Here is a 24,357-nt window from a genome sequence, read left to right on the forward strand (position 1 = left end):
AGCTACCGAGAGGAAAACGAGCCCTACCCCAGGTGCAAGGAGGACATGGAGGCATTTCCCTTGTGCCACACGGCCCCCTTCCCGCCGGGAGCTGGAGCACACTGGCCTGCATGGGCCTGCGGGCAACTGTACCAAGGGGCCCTGAGGGGCTCGGGTGGGCTACTGACAACCTTTGCCACTAAGTAAAACCAAGTTCCTTGTTTTGGTCTGTATCTCAGGTTAGGTCAACTCCACCTGATGGAAAAAAAATAAATTGTGTGAGAGGTCTGGGTTTTGTCCCTGTGGATGGAGGGCAGCTGCCACACACGAGGAAAAGGGAAGCCCTCACCAGAACAGAGACCACCGCAAGGGCTGGCCATTACTGTCCTGTGTGTGTTGGAGGGGCTACTGGTTGCAATAATGTATCATGCTTCTGGGGATCTTTTTCATCTGAAAGTCTTCTTCTTGGAGGAAGAAGGAAGCAGCACTGAGCTTGGCTCCACATCCTGCTTCAGGGCCGGCAGACATGCGGGCCACCTCAGGTGCACCCACCTCACCTAACCCTCCCTCTTCAGGGCTTGCACCGGGACGGCCGCACAAGGGCGGGCGATGGCGGGCCGCGGGCAGCGCTCCCTCCGCCCCGCCATGGCGGCCGGCTGCTCGCCGCTGAGAGGCAGGGGTCTGCGCCCGTGTACCACCAGGTAAGGGCGGGCCCGGCCGGCCTGCCCCAGCCATTACACCCCGCGCAGCGCCGGGACACGCCGGGGCTGCCCCTTCCCGCCGGGGCTGCCCCTTCCCGCCGGGGCTGCCCCTTCCCCCCGAGGCGCAGCCGGGCCGCCCGGCGCCCGCAGCCACGCCAGATCCCCGTGGGGGGATGCAAATGGCCTCCCGGGGGCAGGTCGCACAGCCGTGGCGGCCGCCGCTGCCTGCCACCGCCTTCCCCGGCGACGCCGCGGCGACCGGGGCGCAGCCGGCAGCTGCTCGGGGCTGGTTTCCATGGTGATTCCGGCGGGGGGAGGCCCTGGCGGAGGGGACACGTCTGTGGGGACGAGAGGGGGGAGTGGGGGCGGGGAGAGATGGCGGCGCAGGGGCGGTGGCGTTAACCCTTCGCATGGAGGGACGAGGCTTCCCCGCAGGCCAGCGGGGCGGCGGGAGGGAGCCCGGGTTCGCCGGGGCGGCTGCGGGTCCCCGCGGCCTCCCACTCCCCTGAGGCGGCGCGGGTGCCGCCCTGCGGGGCGCCGGCCCTGAGGCGAGGCGGGGGCTCGCCCCGCTGCGGCTGCCATTGCCTACCCCCGCACCGCACCCCCGCCGCCAGCCTCCCTCAGGCTGGCACAGCTGGGGGGACTGGGACGCTGACCAGTGCCCTTGACGCAGGGCAGCGACAGGGTGGGCAGAGGAGGAAGAGGGGGGTGAGGAGCCTGTGGGGATGCCGCTGTGGCTGGCTGTGGCGGCGCTCGCTTTGGTGGAGGGCTGGCCTGGGAGCTGCTCAATACGCCTCTGCAGCCGCATCCTCCGAGGAGCGCGCTTGCAGCAGGCTCGGGAAAGGCACCAGCCATTCTCCCCGTAAAATATTTAGCAGGTCAGCCCAGCCGCGTCTTCTGGTGGGAGCCGCGGTGGTGCCTGTGGTCATCTCGGAAATGCCCCAGTGTGGGACTACAGGGCGCGGGCAGGAGCTCGGGAAGAGCGGAGCATGGGGTAGCGGGCCCAGCCGCAGCAGGGCTTGCACAGCCAAGGCAAGCGGCGTGTGTAAACACCCGGCCTCGCTCTTCTCTTCGCACAGGAGTGAGTTGCAGAGTTCAGGACGGTGGTTACCGTATAGAAAAGTGCTTGTCACCATGGTGACCGAGCAATGCCGCATCTTCCTGGGAGTGGAAAGCAGCAGTCCCAGGGATCTGCGGCGTGAGACCAGGGGGTTAAACACAGCTGACTTTACCTTTTGAAGCCAGGGATCACAATCTATTACAATTGTATATATGCCCACGAGGTGAATTTGTTGGAATCAGCCTGGTGCCCACCTGACGGCTATACATGTACAAGGAGGACATCACGAGTTTATGCTGGTGTCCATTGCAGGCAGTGTCTTCCTAAAAGAGCCCTGCCAAAAACAAAGGCAGTAGCAGGGTGTGCAGTGGGGCAGGAGGGTGAAGGTGGCAGAGCAATTGTCTGTCTGCTACTTTGAATAGTAACTAAGTTTGATCTGAAGGCTGAGACGTGTTGGTGGCCTTGGGTAGGGGTTGGTGTTCACAAAGTTTTAGTTCAGGGGCTTGATATCTAGCAAATGTTTAAATTTGCTTTAGGTAGTTATAAATATAACAGTGTATATTCACTTATAAGTTGAACATAAATAAGTTGAATGTTAGGCCCAAAAAGATTCGATGAAACATTTTTTTTTGCTTCTATTGGTTCATAAGGCATTCAGATAAAACCCCTTGCTATCCATCTCCAGGTGTACCAGGAGCTTTCCTGGTATTTTGCAGGGGGGGTTGTTTTTCACCAGGAGCATACCTTAATCTGATGAAAGTTACTACTGCTGCATACAAACTTTGGTCCTCTTCAGGAAGTCCCAAGTACTCACCCCAGAACCCCAGAAAAAAACCCCTCTAAAAACCATAGTCATTAGTTGCTCCCAAGAAGGGTGACAAACCTCCCTGATCCACTGGCAAATTCGTCCGTTACTGCGTGTCTAGCTGTGAAGAGGGCAGCTCTAAATATGGTCTAAGGGACTCATCATTCACTGGTTCTCATACCTGGGAACTCAAAGGTTCTGAACCAGAGGGTGGGAAAAAAAAAGAAAGAAACTCAGTGGATTCTCTCTTATCCAGGTCTCCTTGGGGTCACTGTGAATGAAGCTTGGCTGATGGAAGTAGTGGCAGATTCCCAAAGCGTTTTGAGAAGATTTTGTTGAAGGTGGGAGGGTTTTTGAGTCCAAGAACTGCTTGCACCACAAAAGAGTGCCCGTGAGGGTGGTGAAAACGACACTCATGGATGAGCTACCCAAAGTATGTTCAGACAAGTAAGGCAGTGCTGTACTGTGAGTACTTGAGCATACACCAGATGAGCTGGTATATCTGTGCTTATCCATGCAGACACATGAGCCTGGGAAGAAAATTAGTCATATTAGCATAGTGTGATATTGAGGTTAATCTCTCCCATGTCTAAGCAGAATTCATTTGGTCCTGAAGCACATGTGGCCATATTGTTTCCAGCTCTGGAGTTATTTGGGGCAGAACTACCCATGACCAACTCCAGGAAGAGTAGGCAGTAGCTACTAGGGGTCCTGTAGCACCTCCAACCCAGATGTCAGCTCTGCCAAAGCCAGGCTGGCAGCATCACTCAAAGAAAGGCTAAGCTGTGTAGAACATTTATGGCTGAGGTACTGGCCTCTCACAAACATCCTTGTTGCCTCTATTCTTTCCTTCCTGGGGTCTTGAGAGATCCCCATTCCAGTTCTTTTCTGCCTTCTTTCCCTTCCCAATACTTTTTCTTTCTCTGTTCTCTTTTGCACAGGAATAGTCCAGCTGAAATCCCCACATAAAAACTGAATTTTACCTGTACTCCTGGGAATCTACCAGCCACCTCTGGCACTGCCTCAGGGGATCTTTGCTTGGTGTAGTCACATCCTTTGAGATCCCCCAGCTCGGATATGTTTGCTAAAGCTAAACCTGGCAGAAAACCCCCTCCGTGTCACCCCTCCTCCTTTCCCAGGACACTGTGGGAATGGCAGCAGCAGCAGAATAACCTGGCTGCTTTTCAGAAGAACATATCCCAGAGCACAGTAAGGCAGTGGCCTCAACCACTCAGTGTAATTAAACACAAGCATCATTTTTTTGTGTAGCCTGTGCTGTGGTGACCACAGCAGTTATTCTCATTCAGCTGGAAGGTTTAGAAGGCAGAGCCATGGTATTTCATAGAAGATCCTCCTTGCAGGCAGTGCCTTAAACCATTTCATTGAATGAAATGCACTTGTGGAGCGATGAGTGCTAGAGAGGGGAGAGGAGGCAGGGATAAAACACACCAGATAGAACCACACCATTTCTGGCTGTGGTTCGGTAACAGCTCTTCGCGTGGCACCTGATATAATCTTAGGGTGAAAAAGGCTTTTTATACATAGTGCTTTGGAACCCTGATAGCATCTGTCTTTTTTTCTTTCTCTCTTGAGTTCCTCAGAGAGGCAATATATTGTCTTCCCTCTAGTTAAGGTGGGAGGGGGCTATTTGTATAGACAGGTCACTCTGTTTCTGTTGAAGGTGAAATGGAAGGGCTAACTAATTCATGCACACAGACAAGAGGATATAGCACTGTACGGTCAGCCATTACAGGAACTGTCAGTAAGACAGGGTGAGGCAGCTTGGCACAGTGCACACAGCACTGGCTGGAGGAAACCTTTGGGCCCGGGTATCAGAAAGAGTGATACTGATAAAGAAAAGCCAGTCAAAAAGGAAGGGAAAAGCAGAATAAAAGACAAGGGGTCAGATTTTTTGGCTGCTATATACAACATTAAATTCTTCTGGCATCTTGGTGGGGAGAGAAAGGGTGTGTGGCCGCAGTACTTTTGCATCCAAGCTACTCTGGACTCTAATACATTCAACGTAGAGCCAAGTGGTGACGTTGCCAAGGGCAGAGTAGCAAGCACAGTCTGGGACATGCCAAAGGGACTGTGAGATCCCTTGCTACCTAGGATGGGCTTTACATATTATGCAGAAGGTCCTGAGACAGACAGTCAAAACCTGGCTCATGATCTGCTGAAGGAACCAGCAGAATTGGAGAGCTCCAGAGCTGGAGCTCCTGCAGTTCAGGCTTGGACTTCCTCAGAGCTGAAGCGCTGGATAATGCTGCCAATGAATGCACAGGAAATTTGGCATCCACCCTCAGCTAGTGCAGGAGAATAATATCACCTGAGTCTTACATAGTGCTTTTCATCAAGAGATCTCATGTCTGTTGTCATTACTGCTAGGTTTTTATATCTTAGGAAACAAAGATGTGGAGAAGGCAAGCAGAATTTCCAAAACTGCCCGGTAAACTGGTGGTAAAACAAATAGGAAACCTGCTGCCTCACACTGCCAAACAGAGTTCACTTGTCACACACAAGGGGATGAAACATAAGGCTGCTGTCTCCTTCTCAGTCCTTCTGAGACAAAGCAGAAAGCTCTCTCTGAGGTTGTGGATACTGAGGTCTTCTGTGCCAGCATAGCAGATGCCTGCGCAGTGTGGGTCCCACGCCCTATGAGGATCATTGTCCAGACAGCATGTCTCACTCTGCAACTGGTCTGAAGTATTTGCTCCTCACGTGGGATGGCAAATGGTGGGGAGGTAACTAGACTGATCTCCCTTGTAAGCCTGTGCCTGGGACTTGGTACGCAAGTTCCAGATGGTACAAAGCCCCTGCTGCTTGGATCTGCACAAAAAACTGCGTCTTCCTCAACCTATTTCACAATATATTTGGCTCGCTCTCGGTTGGTTGCTATTTGTACGAATTAAGCTGAGCTGCCAGGAACGTTTGCAAACAGTAAAAAGCAAAGTGGGATGTACAAAGCAAGTCAAAATAGGTTTCAAATCTGGCAAAATGCCTGCAGGTGCTTTTAACATTTGACTTACTCTAGCCCATATATTACACACCCACACACTCATTCATCCAGCTTTCTCTTGCCCTCACGCCCACACATGCTCACCCTTCACAGATTCATTCACCTTCTCTCTTCCCTCCCCACTTTCTCTTCCAAACATAGTCATTCCCACACACAAATCTACCTCAGACACTCTTTGTTCCCCATATACAAGCACACATACATTCAGTGAGTGCTGAGTGCGGTGTCTGTAGGTGGTATGTACACATTCGTATAGCAGACGATGCTGTAATCTTATACCTATGCTGTGAAAAAGCCTTTGGGATTAGTGAGCTGAGAGCTCTGATTGCTTTCACTTTCACGTAAAATACCACTGATGCAGTTTATGGGGCTGGCTGTTTCCATCCTTTCCTGCCTCATCATGAACTCTGCCATCATTTTCTACAGAACCTCCCTTTCTGCTCATCTTCCCCTTGCACCCCTTGACTCTTTCTCCCTTTCCTACATTGCTGCCCAAGACCACAGTGTTTCAGAGGGCTTGGCCATTCCTGTCTCCATGACCTAACGCTGGCTCTAGTTATCTCACCAAGAGGGTGAGCAGGGATGAGCAATGAGTCTGCCATGCAGTGGTGGGGCATGGGGCAGAAAATCTAGCAAGGTGTGGTGAAATCAGAGGCAGGGACGGTAAGTGGTGGGATGGACCATGCTGCTATCTGAGCAGTGCTGTCCGCCTGGCATCGAGCCTGCCTCTAATGGAATGTGACCCACCGCTGGGAATGAGCTCATCTGTAATCCACTTAATTGAGTTTTATGAGCAGGGCTCTCACATCAGGGAGCCAGCCTGCCTTCTTCCTAGCACTCACCCTCCTTTGCTTGTTGCCTGGGGGAGTGGGGGATGCATGTACTGCTCCACTGGGCTGTTGATCTTCTGGTTTCTGATTCTCTGCCCTGGAGAATGTGCAGGGAGCTGGACAGACATGCTCTTCAAGAGACCCACTGCCTCATGGTCTAACATAGTTCGCTTTTGCTGCAGGTAGTGATGCTCACATTTCCATGTGAATATCAGTGATACTGTCAGGCCTGCAGAGCCTTGAGTTCTCCCAGCTTTTCGGTCTCTGTGCTAGTGCTGGGTGCTGAGAGGAGAGGCTTTCTTGTGCCATGTAGATCTCATGTACATATGAACCATCTTACCTGGGAGTCCAAGTGGGATGGAGACAGAGGCATTCTGATTGCACTCCTGCTTTCAGTGTGCAGTGATCTAAGTGGTGGAGCTGTCAGGATCCCATAAGAGCCTTTGTTTACACTGTAATGTCTTGCCATCTTTAGCATCTGCATCATCATTTGTTTATACTATGTGAATTGGTCACATAAGGGCCAGCAAACAGACAAATCTGTTTGCTGTCTGCCAAGGGATTTGCAGGCTTGACTCTGCCTGATGAAAGATGCAGCCTTTTCTCATGGTGAAGCAGAGCAGGGGGAGAAAGAGAAAGTGAGAGAGGGAGCCTTCTCCCCAAGGGAGCGTTACTTTCCTTGGAAAGGGCTAGTAGAGACCCTCTGGCATGCTTAATTTGGGATGTGTTCCCTCCAGCACTGGCATAAATGCCTATATTTGAAATAAATGCTGAGTGCAGCTCCTGCTGCTTTTCTATTGCTTGTGGTCTACCTTGTAGGAGGAAACTTTGACATGGTTTCCGAGCTAATGTTGTGTACACATCGCTGAGCAGTAGCTCAGCACTTCCTAAAATCCATAGCTTTAAGGAAAGGTTATAGTGTATAGAAGGGGAAAATGGCCTGATACATTAACAAAAAGACTGTAACAGACCTGTGCTGGGAACAGCAATGTCACCACCGTGCACTGAGTGATACTTCAGGTGTTTCTTAAAATCTCCAGATACTGGAATCATGGAAATACTTGATAATAAAAGATTTCATTTTTGTAAATGTGCGCTTCTAGTCTTCACAGTTGCAGACAATACTGGAAAATTGGACCCAATGAAATCTGAGAACTGAAAACCCAGAGAGGAAATAAAAAGAACCCATTTTATGTGGTTCAGGGTTTTTTTTTTTTGAATGGCATGGTTTTTAAGCTAATCTCACACAGAGGTGCAATGACTTTCCATTGACATCCCAATGCTGAGACACTATAATGACAATTCATGATGGTTCGTTGCAGCCATGCTACAGCTGAATGAAGTGCCTGTTTTCTTCCCTTCTGCTTTTCAAATTTCAGGACTCCCTACATCATAGGATCATAGAATAGATTGAGTTTGAAGGGACCTTTAAAGGTCTGAACAACCCCAACTCACTTAGTCTTTCTTCACAGGAGAGGTGTTCCGGCCCTCTGATTATTTTTGTGGCCTTCCTATGGACCTGCTCCAACAGGTCCACGTCTTTCCTGTGCTGCGGTCTCCAGAGCTGGATGCAGTACTCCAGATGGGGTCTCACCAGAGAGGCAGAATCACCTCCCTTGACCTGCTGGTCATGCCTCTTTTGATGCAGCCCAAATGCAAATGGTTGGCTTTCTGGGCTGTAAGCACACATTGCCGGCTTATGTCCAGCCTTTCATGCACCAGTAACCCCAAGTCCTTCTTGGCAGGGCTGCTGTCAATCCCTTCATCTCTCAGCCTGTATTGATATGGGGGGTTGTCCTGACCCAGGTGCAGGACCTTGTACTTGGCCTTGTTGAACCTCATGAGGTTCACATGGGCCCACTTCTCAAGCTTGTCCAGGTCCCTCTGGATGGCACCCCATCCCTCAGGCATGTCAACCACACCACTTAGCTTGGTGTCATCTGCAAACTTGCTGAGGGTGCACTCAATCCCACTGTCTATGTCCTTGATGAAGATGTTAATAGTACCGGTCCCAATACAGACCCCTGAGGGACACCACTTATCACTGAGCTCCATCTGAACCTTGAGACATTGATTGCTACCTTCTGGATGTGACCATCCAACCAATTCCTTATCAGCTGTTGCTTTTGAAGAGGAAGTCTTTTTGTCTCATAGGCAACTAGAATGTGAATCCAGCTGGGTCATCAATTCTGTGTTGTTTTTCAGATTCTTGCAAAATGAGTGTTGCAGGACTGCAGGATTCTTCCAGTACCTAGCACCTCACCTTCGCTTCTCCCCTCTGTCCCAGCTCCCATGTACACATATATGTGAGGAAGGGCTTTAGATCAATGACTCTACTATTCTATACTGGCAACATAACAGACAAACCTGTTGGAAATCAGTGCTGAAAGACTGGTATTCAGTTGGACAGACTTAGACAGGGACTTCCTTGGAGTGAACAAAGAAAGTTTGGTTTTTTTTTTTTTCTTTCATACCCTTTAAAGTCTGAAAACAGTCATCCCAGCATTATGTGAAGTCCCCAAATGGCCATGTAGTTTAGACAGAGGTAACACTCTTCCAATGAATCCAATGCTGGAAATATTTTCTCCCAACTTAAATGCCTTCTTCTGCCCTACCCTTTCACTATGAAACTCCTGACATCATGTTTGATACTATTTTATCCCTTGAGTAGTAACTAGCTTAAAAAATGGCAGGAGACCCTTGGTATTGCCTCCGGTTCTCTCTATTTACAGGATCTTCAAAAACCATATGGTATATGGAGAAAGGAAGAGCTGTTCAAAGGATGAAAGCTGTTTCAGTAAATGTGGTTGTTAGGAGCCAGCGGAGTATCTGGCATTGATGAGAGCAAAATATTTTAGGATATTTGTACTTTATGGCACAACCGTTTCTTAAAGAAGTTTTGTAAAAATGATTTTTTGAAAAGTACACTGTCCAGGAAATTGCTTCTGTCATATCTCAGAGCACTAAAAATGTCAAAGTTCTTGCAAAAATCTGTGCAGTGTTTCACTCCACTGCTGCTTCAAACCCAAAGAAAAGCTTATGTGTGTCTTTTCCTCCCTGTCCATAGCAGTTGGCCCAATGAAAGATACTGACCCTCTCTACAGCATTTGCCTCTAGATGTTCGGGCAGTAGTGGGGGCTATCTGGTTTATCCATGACAGGCAATCTTGAAGTAGCCAGGTCCAAAATAATTACTGCTCTTTCCTCTTCCTTCCCCCACTAAATCCCTTCCTTCCACGGGCGATTCCCAGGTTTGCTGGTGGGGCTGGGCTAAAAGCAGGAGACAGATTGCTGACAGGGGCTGTGCTATGCTGTGGAGGTCCATACCGCGTCGGCTGTGGAAGGTCATGCATCTCTCCACTCTCAGTAATAAATACACAGCTTGGCTCCTCAGGCTAGCCCTACCCCACTGAGCTCTTCACAGACATCTATAAAACACCCACTCACATGTAAGCGTATAAACAAGCAAACAAATCATGCCACCTAAAAAACTAATTGAACAATTCCTCCTACAGCCTGGGAAGGAAAAGAAGAAAGGAGGATGTTGGTTGTTTCTATTTCTGAAATATTCAAGAGCTACTTAACTACTATTGTGACAGAAAGATAGATAACTAGGTTGATTAGACATTAAGAAGAGGGAAAGTGTGGAAGAGAGAGAGAGGAAGAAGCTTTGTCACATGGCTCTGTCAGCTTGATTAGTGGCTTTCTCCTGAATCCTCAGTGGAGTGGCCTCTATGGGTCAATCTCATTAGAAATAAAAATGGAAGAGCTGCAGGAGTCTACACTGAGCTTACCTAGAAAGTTTGACAGCATGGCCTCTGCTCAGGTTTGGAGGAAGAACAGCAAGGTCAGAAGGTGACTGAAATGGAGATGGCAGTGACAGTGGTACCACTGACCAAGCAACCTGTAGAAAACCATTTGTTCAGTAGGCCACAAAACCCCCAGGTTTGTTCCTAATGACAAACCAATGGCCAAGACACCACAAGTAGATGCTGAGCAGACAGTTTTCCAAATGAGCTGACTAACCCACAGGTGACATTTCTTTACAGGTTCTCAGAGACTTGCTGAAGTGTGTCGAAGGTGATTCTAAGAAATAAATCTGTCTCACAACCAGCAAGTAGGGTTTTGTCATCAGCCATCGTGGGGCAGGGCAGCGTGAGGCCTACCAAATTTTCTCAAGCAGGAATGACATCTATATAACATTCAAAACAACCAGGATCCCTAATGTCAGAGTATTTGATGCAGGGAGAAGTTGTCAGGAAGAAGGAAAAAAATCTGGAGCTGCTCTGGGCAGCTGAACTAGTCTCCCAGTTGGTTTTCTAGAGAGTATTTTCCGTGCAGCAGATGACCAGGTGGCTATCAGGTATCTCAGGAAAGAGGTCAGGAAGCTCTTACGCTGTATCAGGCTTGCGGTTCCTATGTTCATCTGCACTGGGTTTCTCACTGTAGAAAGGGGCTTAGTAATACTTTCCTACCTCACGGGTAGAGCAAGTTTGGGTCCTGCTTGTGAAACGCTTTCTTATTCTCTAATGCAACACAGTGTGCCTGTGCTGTGGATGGCCTTACAGAGAGGATTGTGGACACTTGGCATCTGTTCCAGGGGGCAAGAGGAGAAGAGGCATATGAGGGTACGTGGTGTGCTTGGGAAGTTTGCAGTACATCTGCTCCTGCTCTATCAATTCTGTGGATAGAAAGAGGCTGACGTTAACACTCGCTGTATGGATTTTGCAAGGTCTGCGGTGGTACGTGCTTCCTGCAGTAGATTAGAGTCAATTTCTGTCCTGTCAAAAGTGGTTAGAAGCAGTCTAGTTTTGTCATGTGCTTGGCTTTAGATATTTGTGTGGTAGCTGAAGGCTGTGCTGGCCATGTCAGGAAACCACTGCTTCAGACTTCCAATGGGATTATAGCCTAACAAGGGGCAGAATGCTGCTGGTCATGAGAGTTTCCCATGACCTCTTCAGTGCTGCTGAAAATGCACCTGTGCTGTTTACAGGTATCATAGCCAGGGGTACTGCACTTCCATGCTCATACCCTCTGAGAGCAATTCCTCAGGCTCCAGGCTTTCACACTCCTAAAATGAGATCTGCTGTCTCTCCTATTCTTTGCCTTCATCCCTCCACTCCAGTTGCCTGTAATGCCAGTTGGTCCTGGCTCAGCAGCCTTTCTGTTGGGAGCTGTGTGGCCCTGCACTGAGACAGATATCCAGACAGCGTTCTCAAAGCAAAGTATCATTAATCAGAGCAGTATCATAAGGCATAAATGAAAAACCTTTCTTTTAGTCCCTTCTGGTAGTAAGACAGCTGCTTTTGCTTTTCCAGTCTCTCAGTGGATCAATTTTTTTGGTGAGTTTGGGCTCCACAAAAGTATTCCCTTTCCCATGTCTCCAAGGAAGTGTTCTTAAAGCCATATTGATACTTTGGCCCAAATTCTTAGGCAAAATCCCCCTTGTTACCTAAAAGTAGCATTTTCCCAGGGACTGTAGCAAGTTGCTGCCTGATAGTGACCTTAGTTGTGTAGCTACAAGTGCTTAATTAGAGCTAAGACAATACCTTTGAAGCTGGTTTATTGAGATTTTTTTAAAATAACTTTTTCCTCTGCGTTTTTTCTTTAAAGCCTGTCTACAGAGGTTGTAAAAATTCTTGTAGCCCAACATGGCCCTGCAAATAATTCCCCTTTAACTACTCTGTAGTATCACTGATCAGCTTCAGGTTCTTCACTGCATTTTCATTGTAATATTTGGTTCTGTTATGAGATAATTTGGATACTGGAAATGAAAGCGAGGATATGAAGCTCACTTTTGCAGAGGTCCCCCCAAAACTATCGACTAACTGCCCTGGCTCTGAATCAGTGACATGCAAGGGGAATGCTCTATATTGCATCCTCTAATTCTTACTGTTACCACTCTCCATTGTATAAAGAACTCTCAGAGGCAGACATTAATCTAATATTCCCATTAGAACAATCCTGCTAATACAAGTGATTTAAGCATAGACTTTTGTTGTAGAAATAATAGCTTAAGTGGAGGTGGAACCTCCTCTATACATCTTTTTTTTTTTTCTTTTGAAATCTCAGGGCCTACTGTGTATTATATGTCACATGAAATATCAGTGTAACTGCATATTGTAATTTGCTTGCAGCACATATCATGAAACGTATCAATGACGTGTTTGACAATGATAGCAATACAGAAGTAATCTGTTTTTATGATCTAGCAGACTTTTTTTATCAAGCTGTTAAAGTCTCTTACTATTTGTTGGTAGTATAGTATCGTAACAAGAAGCACCATGTAACTAATATTGCATCCAAAGTGAAAACATTGCTTATAACATCTTCTCCCTTGTAAAACAGTCTTGCCAGAAAAGGCCTTTTTACCTGAGCACACAGGAGTTTATGTGATCAGGGACTTCCCTCTACATCCTCACATCTCTGCAAGCGTTTGCGTAGTTGTGAGTGATGGAGTCTACAGATGAAAATGTCAGGCAGAAAGTGTTTATGCAATTTTGAAAATAATGTAGACACTATAGTTGAATCTGAGAGAGATAAGATTAGACTGTATGTGCTGTGTGTCTGTGTGTATGGAAGAAAGTAAGTGAGAGAGAGATTACATTGTGTTAGGAAAAGGAATGACAGTATATATCAGAGAGAGATAAAATTGTGTTTTCAGGGCCTCTGTGTTAGATTTCATTGTGCAGGTGTGTGTGTAGCTGTGCTTATGCTAAAGAGAAGATTTGCTTATGTGTGTTTAGCGGGTGAGATTACAGTGTATATGCATTTTAGAGGTGCAGTGTGTTATAGTATGTATGCATGTGTATGTATGTATGCATATAAATGACAGAGCCTACACTCTTGTGTATGTTAAAGAGAGGAAGGTCATACTGTGTGTACTCAGAGAAAAGTCAAGTCACAATGTACGTCTGTTTCACAAAATGAAAATGTAAGTATAAAAACAACATAGCATGTAAGTTTATATGTATACATGTGTCTGTATATTAGATAATTTGTAAACTCTCTTTCAATTCTGTTCACAAAAGAAACCACTATCAGTGTTTTAGAAATGTTTTTCCAAAATTCTGGAATATCCTAGAGCTTTTTATACTTTTCATTTAAAGCTCTTAGGCTTTTAAAACTTGCTATTAAAATATTTGTTGAAGAGGCAAAACTATATTTAAGGAAGTATGACTTAAAAAATTCCTCCCTGAAAAAAAGTATGTTGGAATAAGTGCTCATTTCATTGATGAACAGCACTTGGAGCAAACAGAAAAAATCAAAAATTACCAGAACTTGTATTTTGCCCAAAGCAAATTTTAATGGTAGTTGTTGGGTGTTTCATGATAAATTCATTCAAAACAGTAAGTTACCAAAGATACATCTTTCCCTCCAGGAAACATGAACACGTACTGGTGATTCAGAAGCTGCAAGTTGTGATATAAGCATGCATTTTTAAAAAGAATGCATTATATCCTTTTTCATGAGTAATTTGTGAATCTAAACTCCTTGCTAAAAGCACTCCTTTTTTTTTTTCTCCCTCCCCCTCCCCCCCCCCCCCCCCAAAAAAAAAAAAAAAAAAAAGTAATCACCTGAATAGTGGGTTTATCTGCATTGAGAAAAGGTAACATTTTGGATATGCTAGAGGAAAAGTATGACTAGCCGTATGATGGAGAGAGAATTAAGGTACTCCTTTTTATGTGCTGAAGAGAGAAAAAAGCCGACTGTCTTTTCCCTGACTCAGACCTCCCCTGCATCTTGCCAGCAATGCCTCTGCTTTCCTATATCTCACCCATATTTAACTCTCAGCAGCAGGAACCCCATGTCTTCACAGCTCTACTGGGCTGAGATGGCCCCTTCAGATATGCCCACACTGTCTTCTGCTTCCATGGACAAGGGCTGAGTCCGCAAGGCAGCATGGCACTGGGACAGGAAAAGGGGAGGCCACTTTCCATGGCCTTCAGCTTAGTCACTCCAGCTGTTGTCACCTTACGCAGGAACAAAGTTGAAGTGGACCACTGACAACTGCTTAGAATGTTTTAATTTGACCTCAGCTTCATCATTTAGGTGATTTAGGCTGCTTGTGTTCCTGTGGTTTCATATTGCTGCATGCATGTGAGAGGTGGTCTCCCTGTCCTCTCCTGCTTACAGTCCCTGAGGTGACTGGATACTCCACGTTACCTCATGACCTCATGCGGTAAGCGGTGGAGAACTGCATGGTCAGGACTTGCTTCTGCTAATCTGAACGTAGCATCTGCATGTAGGCAGGTGTTCTCCACAACCGTGATTCATATGCCCGTGAATTCCATGTCATGGCAACCTTAGGAAAAGCTGTTGGACTGCCAGGACTGTCAGCACACAGGTTTGGAGAGAAGCACTTGGCATCCTCCTTCACACCTGCTTCTAGCAAGGGGAAGAAAATCTGCCTCAAAGTGGGTAGATACTTCTCAGTCCTGCAAAGGCATGTGCAAGGGACAGGGAGAAGGTGGTAGGGGGCATAAAGGGATATTTGTGTTTGGCCAGCACTGCTTCTTCTGTACCTGGGATGGAGTTCAAAGCTTACTGCTGGCAGCCTTTTGCTATCGATAGCCATAAATCATTCATTCCATGGGGATTCAGTCCAGATGAATTCCATTGGTACTAATGGGGATCCCTCAGTGTCATTCTGTAAGGCCCTCATTGCGATTCAATAGTAATTAACTTCTGTCTGTAAGTTTGCCTCTCTGGCCTATGGCCATCTCACCTCTGGCTGCAAGCTTGATGACAGGCTCGAGGTGTGAAGAAGGGTGAGACTCTGTGAGTACTGAAGAGAAGAAAGTGAAGACAGAGCTCTTTCATCTGTTTCAGCACTAACCCAAATGCAAGCTACTCTGCTAGCTGTGCAGGATAGCTATTAAATGTCTGCACCACTTCGTGTCTTCATACGATGAAACCTTCCCTGTGTCCCACGCTCCAGTAAGATGATATGCAGACATTTACTCAAACAGTTAATCTTCTCTGTGCTCGTTCCCCAAGATAGCTGGTGCATCTAAATCTGGACCGCACTAGTTTTAGTGCTGGTGGAATCTGGCTCTGCTGTGCTTTGATAACACCTATACAGCTTGTCTTGGTGGCCGTGTCTTTGCACAGAAACACTCAACAAATCCTCCTCTTTGTACTCACTCAGGCACTTTGTAGCAGGTGCATCTGCTGGTTCTGGTGTGCTCCTGCGTTCACGTGCACTGTCAGGCTTGCCAACTCTTGCCACCTCCATATGATTCTCCTTATATTTGCTACTTTTCTGCAAAGCCACAGCTCCTAGGGTTAGGTGGTTGCATGAAAATGCTGGCTGTCATGTAACAAGGGATGTAAATTTGTAGCTGATTGTGGATAAAGCTTGTAAATGTAGTGCTACAATGGATCAAAAGACAAAATGAAAAGGCAAACTTTATTGTGTGTGATTGCTGGATTTCTAAGTCAACTTAATACTTTTTTGGGGGGGTGCACAACTCAGATTTTTGACCATCCAGTGTGGATGTAGATATACCTTGGTATACACACGTGCCTTCTCAGCTGCATATATAAAAATACACATGCATTTGGTTGTAGATATGCATGTGTACACCCACATCTGCCAACTGCATATATCTCCTTCTCACAGAAACCTTCACTCCCACTCTGCCTTTCTTCCATACATTTTCCTTTCTGCAACTTCTGTCCACCACCTTTCTCTGAATTATGGAATCTCCACTGTTGCTTGTACTGAATAACCTTCTCCCCTGCTCTCCCTCGCTCCCTCCCTCGCTCCCTCCCTCTCCTTCACTCCAGGAAAGCTCTTTCTGATTCTCTTTTCACTGATGTCTGGCATTCGTACCTCTGTAGACAGAGAATGGCAGGAAGTCAGTGACGTGAGCAGACAGAATAACTGGGGAATAAAAAGGAGTTGGTTGAGAATCTGTAATTAGAAGCCCAATTTCCATTTCCTTCTCAGGCACTTTTAAAATCCCTTTCAGGGGTTTCTTGACTGTCTCAAAATTGAATGTCATTGAGATTTTTTTTTCTTCTTTTTTTTTTTTTTTTTTGCATCCTCTTGTTTCCTTGGCAACAAGTTGGTGATGCAGGAGCTAGAAATGTGCTGTGTCTCCGTGGAGATGTTGGCGTGGGTGTGCCATGGTGACATCCACGATGGACGCACAGCTCTACCAATCCTATCCCACCCCTTGCAATAAGCACAACAGGCCCAGCCTCAGAGGTGACGCTTTTATTTTTAGCTTCATAGGTGTTAATCTGCTCTCTTTTCATTACACATACAGCCTGAGGATGGGTCGTAAGATCCAGATGCCTCATTAGTTACATCTGCACAAATTGACTAACTTGAGGAAGGCTTTTAGGGCCAAATCTTCAGGTTTGTATTCAGGAACTTGTTAACTTAGAAGAAAGTACACCCCTATCTTGGAGGGACACCCGTTGCAATGACTTAAGTCTTTCCCTTTTCTTAGAGAAGAAAGAGTTACCAGTCATTAATGAATAGGACTGTGAATCAGAGCTCCTACGTTCCATTTTACTCTAAATGAAGTCTTTTCTCTCTTTCATACCTCAAGGGCTGCTCATTAGAAACGCAAAGAAGCTGCTATCGCTCTTGGCCTGGGGCATGGGAGATTAAATTTTATTGAGATGTTTAGCTGATGGGTTCTGAAGCAACTTACTTGTATACTCACATAAGACAAAACTCTCTCTTCCAAAGAGTCTGTTGGTCAGATTGCTTAGCCCTTGTTTGAACCTGCCCAACAGCACACAGGTAGCCTATAGAACTGTTCACAAAGCAATAGTGTGTAAGTTTGGAAGACATATGAGACTAGACCTCCCTGAACAACTCAGTGTAATGTACTATCCCTCTTGTCCAGTACACTCAATAGTTTTACAATGTTTGTTTTTATTGTGCATACAGCCTGTTCAACCTTCTTATTCTGTATTTTGCATTCATCGATGTTCTGGCTGCAAGCCAAGACCCAAACCCTGCTTTGACATAGCTCTTGATGCATACAGAAGCAGAGCAAGGGCTAGCCACAGTCTCATCAAATATCTGGAGGTCCTACTGCTTTTTTTTTTGTTTGTTTTCTAGGAGGCCGTATGACATCATACAGAAACTGTGATGTCAACAAGGAACCCTCTGGGTAGGCTTTTGGGAGTTTGCTAAAGATCTTCTTACTGCCAAATGACTGTAGCTTCATCCCAATGGGATTTGCAGTAGGGCTCATCCACGCAGCCATAAAGCCAAGTATCAATTTTTTCTTGCCAGGAAGACCAATTAAAGGATTAAATGTGAAAAGCTGAAACCCATAACATCCATGGCGACAGGGTTTTCTTTTCTTTTTTAGACTGTAATGATCTTTGCAGCATATTGTTCTGGGATCAGCACCCTTGGGGATACATCAGTACGGTGATTGATGGAAAGAAGCTGGAGAGGGAAACCAAAGCAAACTCAGCCAAGGCAAGATAAGCTTCTCTTCCAGCCATGTTGGCAGATTTTTTTGCCTTCTTTCCTACACTTCTTGAGTGATTCAGGCACAGACTGAGTTTATTCAGCTTCCAAGATGGCAAGGTGCTTGTTCAAAAGGTGTTTTATTGTGTGAAGCCAGAGGAAACAGGAGGAACAATCATACACCAGAGGCACATTAGGAAGATGTGTCATTGACACACTATGTCATTGAGAAAGAGTGAATCCAGGTTCTGGTTTTAGGGACATTATGTTCCAAGGCAGGCACATAAATCTGACTGAAGTGCCTTGCTTGTTGTATTTAAATCCAGAGTTTATTCCTGACTGTCAGTGAAATCCAGGTCAGATTTTTCTTTTTATTTGCACTTGTATTAACAGATGAAAGGAGCTGATACATCTGTCTAGCTCCAGCAGTACACTCAGCATTGTATCTAATGTCTAAAAGAGGCCTCCTGCCTCAAGGAACTAGTATCTCATAGGTGTGATTTGATAAGATGCAGAACATCATACAAGAGACACTTCTACTGACTTTGGTGGGGAAAAAGGCTGCACATTTACTGGGAGTGGAAGTGACACAGCAGTGCCTGCAGCTTGTAACCTATTATGTGATGAATTACCTGGAATCAACAGTAAACGTAGGGGAAGCTGTCATTGGAAAACTTGGTAGAGGAACTGTGTCTAACATTTTGTGACTAAAACTAAATAGACAGGAAGATGAGCTCAAAAACTTAGGCAAAACTAGTCTATGGGATTTTTTCTTTATTTTTTTTTTTTTCTAGATGCACTAACAGAAAGTATCTGCTCGAACACTTCAGTTAAAACATTGCACTGTTTATGTTTCCAGCCCAGGAAATTACCCTCTTCTTTCATCCCCTCCTCCTCATCTCTGGTGTCTAGAGCTGTGGGAATGAGTCCTACACTTATCAGGAGCACTACAAGGAAGATCCTGCCAGCTCAAGTTCTTCCCCATTTTGGGTGGTCACAGGGAAATCCCAGAGCAGCTTTCCTCATACCTAACAGCAAGTTTTCCCCATGTCGTTTGAAAAGCAAGTACAACATGAAATAAAGTTCAGTCCAGATTCTTCTGCCATCTTCTGCTGTCTACTTCTTGCGTTTGGTAGCACTCCTTAGTGCTAGGTGCTGTACGCACGGAATACATGAGAGACCTCACCCTACCTCTTGCCCCCAGGAGATTAGACAAGTATGCAGCAAGTATGCAATTGCTTTTGATTTCTCTTCCCTTTCCCTCCATCCCCTGACTGAAAATCAGCAGCTTCTGCAATATGACAAGTTCCTGTCAGCTGTCAGGGCACTAAAATAAACCTTTATCTCGTCTCCACAGCCCTGAATGACGGGGCTGGCAATAGGTGCACTGCAGCCAGGCAGCCATTTCTGCCATATGCTCTTTCAACCTCGCTGCATGGAACACAGCAATCTGTAGCCTGGCAGATTTGCTGTTTTTCCTTGCAAGACCTACAAAAGGAGGCAACCCTGGTTCCTATCTCTTCCTATTGCATTATCTTACATGCTGGGTTATAACATTATTTCTTCTGCTTTCTTCCTCCAGTGTTGGGCGAGAGTCAGAGCCAGAATACCAGTCCAATGGAAGAGAATGAAAATCCTGCTAATTCTTTTAAATTAGAATTGGCTGCAAAAACGGCCCTGGGGCACACATCATAAATTGAGTTGAAACCATGTACCATGCAGTTGGAGGGGAAAAAAACCACCCCTATCTTCCTTTAGGGAGAGAAGACATTACATATTCACACTTCAAGCATGCACACCATTGCCAACTAATCCTTCTTATTCCACAAGGCTAATTTCAAAATAGCATTTATATGGCATGGTTTGCTGGGGAGGGCACTGATGAATCAGCTAGCTGCCCTTTATAATAAGCCTTGCACAACTGCTTCATAGGCTGCTCTTTTCTACTGCCTTGTCTTCCAGTCATCTCTGTGCCACATGCTCCTTATTCAAAGGGCACCTGTTGAATAACTTTGCAAAGTTACTAAGCAGAGGCAATAAATAAGGTGAAGCACAAGTACATAGTACAGTTCAAGCCGCTATTTTTCTATGGTTGTGCTCTAAGGACATGGGGATTCTGCTGAATGACTGTGCTGATGCTTGAATGAGGAATGATAAGCCTGTAATTTACTTGCATGGCTGTGCGGCTGCTTCCTGCTGAGTAGGAAAGCCTAGAAGAGTGTTGTTAGCCCTAACACTGCTGCAGCTCAAAGCAGTTCTTTGGCACCACAGGCATCACACATGCCGCTGGCTAAATGAGCCCTACACCACAGCATTTGGTTAAATATTGCTGCCCCACAACAGCTAGGAAGACCAGAAATTGCAGAAGAAATATGTTTGCAGCCAGCTACTGTAGGATAAGCTTCTACTGGATCTGAAACGAGATATTAATTGATTTGGAAACCTACCTGTGGGGCAAGTTGTTATTAAAAGTGCACTACATTAGCAAAGAAAACTATGCTGCTGTCTCAGATTGTCAGTCTGTCTGTGTCATGAGGAGAGTTGTCACTATGTCGCTATGTCCCATGTCACTATCTCATCCCACCCATGTTTGCCAAAGGGGCGGTAGCCACAAAGATTGTTCAGTCTCCAGGGCTTTCATGAATATCTCTAGGTAGAGGACAGAGAAAGACTCAGATTAGTGAAGGAGAAGCGGGGAAACTCAGGCATTACTCAGTCTGTTTGGCAGCTTGCAAATGACCATCGTTGGGTAGATCAAAGGTCCATCTAGTCCACTCTCTTTATTCAGGAGCCAGAACTACGTATGGAGAGCAGCAATAAAAGACACAGAAAAAATGCTTCCCCCAGAAAGTGTCTTCCAGCCTCTAACAGTTTGCAGCTCTGATACTTTCTGAGGTAAAGAGTGCCTGACTAATCAGCACTTGATCCTGAGAGAGCCATGGCAAGGTCAGTTTCTTCCCTTATGGCTACACCAGAAAAAGTTATTAGGGGCTACAGGAGTCAAGTGAGGGCACCATGTAGGTTCAAGGAGATGATTGTGCCAGGGAGAGTTTACAGGAAATATAGTAGAGAGTAAATTTTAAGAACATGGTGTAGACTTGGTGATACTGTGTGCCATGGTGTCATAAAATAAGAGTTTTGCCTCATGTGACTTCAAAAGGATCAGATTTGAGACATTTCAAAAAGTGTCTTCATCACATACAGTTATGTTAATTACCTTAACCATGGATATATTCAGCAGTGTGACTAATAATAAAGATGAACTATGATGTATTTCAAAGGGACTTAAAGAAAGATGGGTCAGGATATTTTTTTTTTCCTCTTTAGGAATGTGGTAATTGAGAACCTGAAGTAAATTTATCAAGGTCCCAAAGCATGTTAGGAGCAGTAAATATCTCATTGCAGAGAAAACCAGATATGGAACTATTTAAAATGATAAAAGAAAGGAGTGAGTGCTTTCTAAACACTGCAGCGAATGTATATAGCTTTTAAATAATATTATGTCCAGGCTGAGCCTTAGAAAAATAGATAATGTTGTTGCCAGGTCATAAGTGTATATACATTGAGAAAGGGTTGTTTGTTCCTCAGTTTTATACATCTCCTTGTTAAAGAATTGTTTCTTAAAGTCTGTGAAAACATCCATTTGTTTCAAGAGGTAGTGTGTTGCTTTACTTTAAGCTTTACTTAAGAGCAATTGAACACTGGGACCAGAAGGAAGCAACAGACCCTTTTAGGTCACTGAGTGGGTGATGGAGGAGAGAAAGAAATGTGCTCAAATTCAAGCATAGTGTAAGTGGATCAAGTTCAATAAGGTGTTGCAGAGAAATTTGAAAAACTGAAAGGAAATGGTTCTGCATCTAAATTTGAAAAAGACTTGTAAACTAATGCTTATCAAGGCATCATTTTGGCAGTCTGAGGAATCCTATTTTTGATCCTTCTATAGGTTTAACCCCTGGGAGAAGGAATAGAAATCTCAGAAAAACAGAATTCAAAGAGGATCCAATGATTTACCAGTGAATCAAAAAAAAAAAAAAAAAAAAAGACATGAGATTATGATTCGAATGCTTGGATATATTTTACAAAAGCACAAGATTGAACTGGATATAATGAAGTAATTTTAAATCTTCAGTAAAGTTATTAAGCTAGGGCAATTCTTCTTTCGTGGTTCAAAAAGCAGAGTGTGACTACAGAGTAGAATTTCTGTTACATTTAATAACATTGCAGGAGAGAGCAGAAAGATTTACCATCGCTTATGCCTTTTAAATGTCTTTGAAAAAACTGTTGTGAAATTCTCAGTATTAGGTGAAATGACGTGTCCAGCACAAACAACTTTGATATGCAGTTGACCTCACTGCTACAAGACAGACAGAAAGTCTTGTACAACAGAAGGTTGGAGGAAGTGACAGTAAGATAGATTAGTTTTAAGATCAATGAAGGTAAAACAGATGCTTCCTAAATTTTTTGTGTGCAGAGGAATAGAGTTCTACTCTAATGCTGAGCATGACTTAAGTTTTCAAAGTACAAAACCATCCTCTAATTTTCCTGGGATGTGACACCAGTGTGCTTACACAGAAAAGACCCGTAGATGTCCTGGGAAATAACAAGACAAATTTCAGGCCAGTGAAGTGGGACTGTGTGTAAAGAAGATCTAGTAAGAGCCTGCAGGAGTTTGATGAGATGGTAAAAAGGCAGATGCAACAAAGTCCCATTTTCAGCGGGCACAGTATGATTAAAATTAAGCCAGACACAGTAGCTCAGCATCCCTTGGGAGACCATTTTGACTTCTTGGATGACTAAACATACAAAGGAGGCAGTATTCACCAAAGGTCTAAGAATTAATAACCTTCACTAGCTTCCAAGCAACAAGACTACATGAGCACTGTGTTTCAGCAACTTTCCTCTCCCTGTTGGGCTCAGTTTTAGCCTATTAATTCCAAGTAGTTGCAGGAAATGTTGGAAGACCTGGAGGGAGTCACATTGTCTCAAACCATGACTTGGTAACTATTGAGCTTAATGCAAGAATTAAAATGACCATGCTGCTCTCTCTTCAACCTTAGTAGCTAACAGCTAAGCAGTGGGGGTCTAGTGTGTATTATGTGTAATATGGAGATGACCTGGCACTGTTGGCTTTTTACCTCTTTGTGCTTAGTGTTACCTGAGGAGGAATCAGTGTTTTGGTTTTGCTGATTTTTTTTATTTCGTTTTTTTGGGGGTTTTATCCTTAAGAAGGAAATTTATGACATCTAAAGTTTTAGGCAGAACTCAGGACTGTTCATGAACTGAAGGGCAATGCCATTCTTATTACTGTGACTAACTTTGAAAGCTGGACATGTATAGTTTGCTTTTCTAACATTGCAAAGACTTATTTCCATTTTAGAAAGTACCCAAGGAAATAGCATGCAAAAACCTATGCTAAGAAAACACAGATCTCTGACTTGAAAAGAATTCTAAAATGAGGAAGCTCAGAATTACAGTTCCTAAAGCAGCTGAAATTGTATTCTTTTGTATCTATTCTTAACAATAGAACATTTCAATGTATGATCATATGATACAGGTAAGATTGTCAAACTCTCCATCATTTTCTATGGAACACTGTTCGTACTTGAGCTTAGCTTTCATAACAAACAGAGAATGAACTTCTTTTTCCTCCTGTCTGGCTGAATAAATTAGGGTAATAAGGAAGAACTACCCTTCACATTTTATAGCACACAATATTAAAATAAACTTAAACTTGACCCCACTGAGATGAACACATATGAGAAGACCATCAAGATGAGCGTACTTGTCTTCTCTGATGCAGGTGGTAAATGAATGCCTTTTTCCTCCTTTCTCCCTCGAGCTGAAGGAGACCTTTCCACTTCCACTGAGCACTGCATCTTCTGTGCATTACCTGAGTAGGCATAAAGCTCCCCGTGCACTTGGCTGCGGGTCCTTTTCACCTCCCTTGCTGCTTCCCACTGCCTTCTTCAGGCAAAGAAACTCTCGCTGGCCTCTGCTTCTGCCAGGCTGTGCCACATCTATTGGATAGAGGGGACTGGCAGCTGTAGGTGGCAGCTACATCAGGAGGATGGGACAAGCTGGGTGAATTGTGCATGCAGCTTGTCAAGCAAAGAAAGGGATGCAGCAGGCATGAAACAGGACTGGCTTCTCTAGCATGTTACAGTGCCAGGCATGCATGGTATGTGCCACTTGTGTTGTATAATACAGTCCTGTCAGGGAGGGAGGGGGGCTGTATAGCAGCCTGGAGAGATTCGGCTGCCCCTCTCCAGAAACCTTCTCTTTCTCCTTGCCACCAGGATCACTTGGGAAAGGAGCTAATCCCCCAAATTTACACAGGAAGAAAATTCACCGTTATGCTTGGAGTGGCTTCTAAACCTCCAGAAAAAAAAACAACCCAAACCCATGGTCCAGAAACACAGCTCTGTATCCCGTGGAGCTGAACTAAAACGGGGCCTTTCAGAAGTGCAACACAATTTCCATGCGCGGGGCAGCAGGTTTGGATTCCCGCCTGCACAGTC

General features: G+C 45.3%; 1 long non-coding RNA gene across 1 annotated transcript; it reads left to right on the plus strand.

The window, feature by feature from the left end:
- The first annotated feature begins 513 nt into the window (after positions 1-513).
- On the plus strand, positions 514-17,858 carry LOC129784656 (uncharacterized). The gene is made up of 3 exons (XR_008747657.1): positions 514-680; positions 2,802-2,886; positions 17,736-17,858. It is a non-coding gene; the product is annotated as an uncharacterized LOC129784656 (long non-coding RNA).
- The last annotated feature ends 6,499 nt before the right edge of the window (positions 17,859-24,357 follow it).

The sequence above is a fragment of the Falco peregrinus genome, chromosome 6 (genome assembly GCF_023634155.1).
Source record: "Falco peregrinus isolate bFalPer1 chromosome 6, bFalPer1.pri, whole genome shotgun sequence".
NCBI lineage: Eukaryota > Metazoa > Chordata > Aves > Falconiformes > Falconidae > Falco > Falco peregrinus.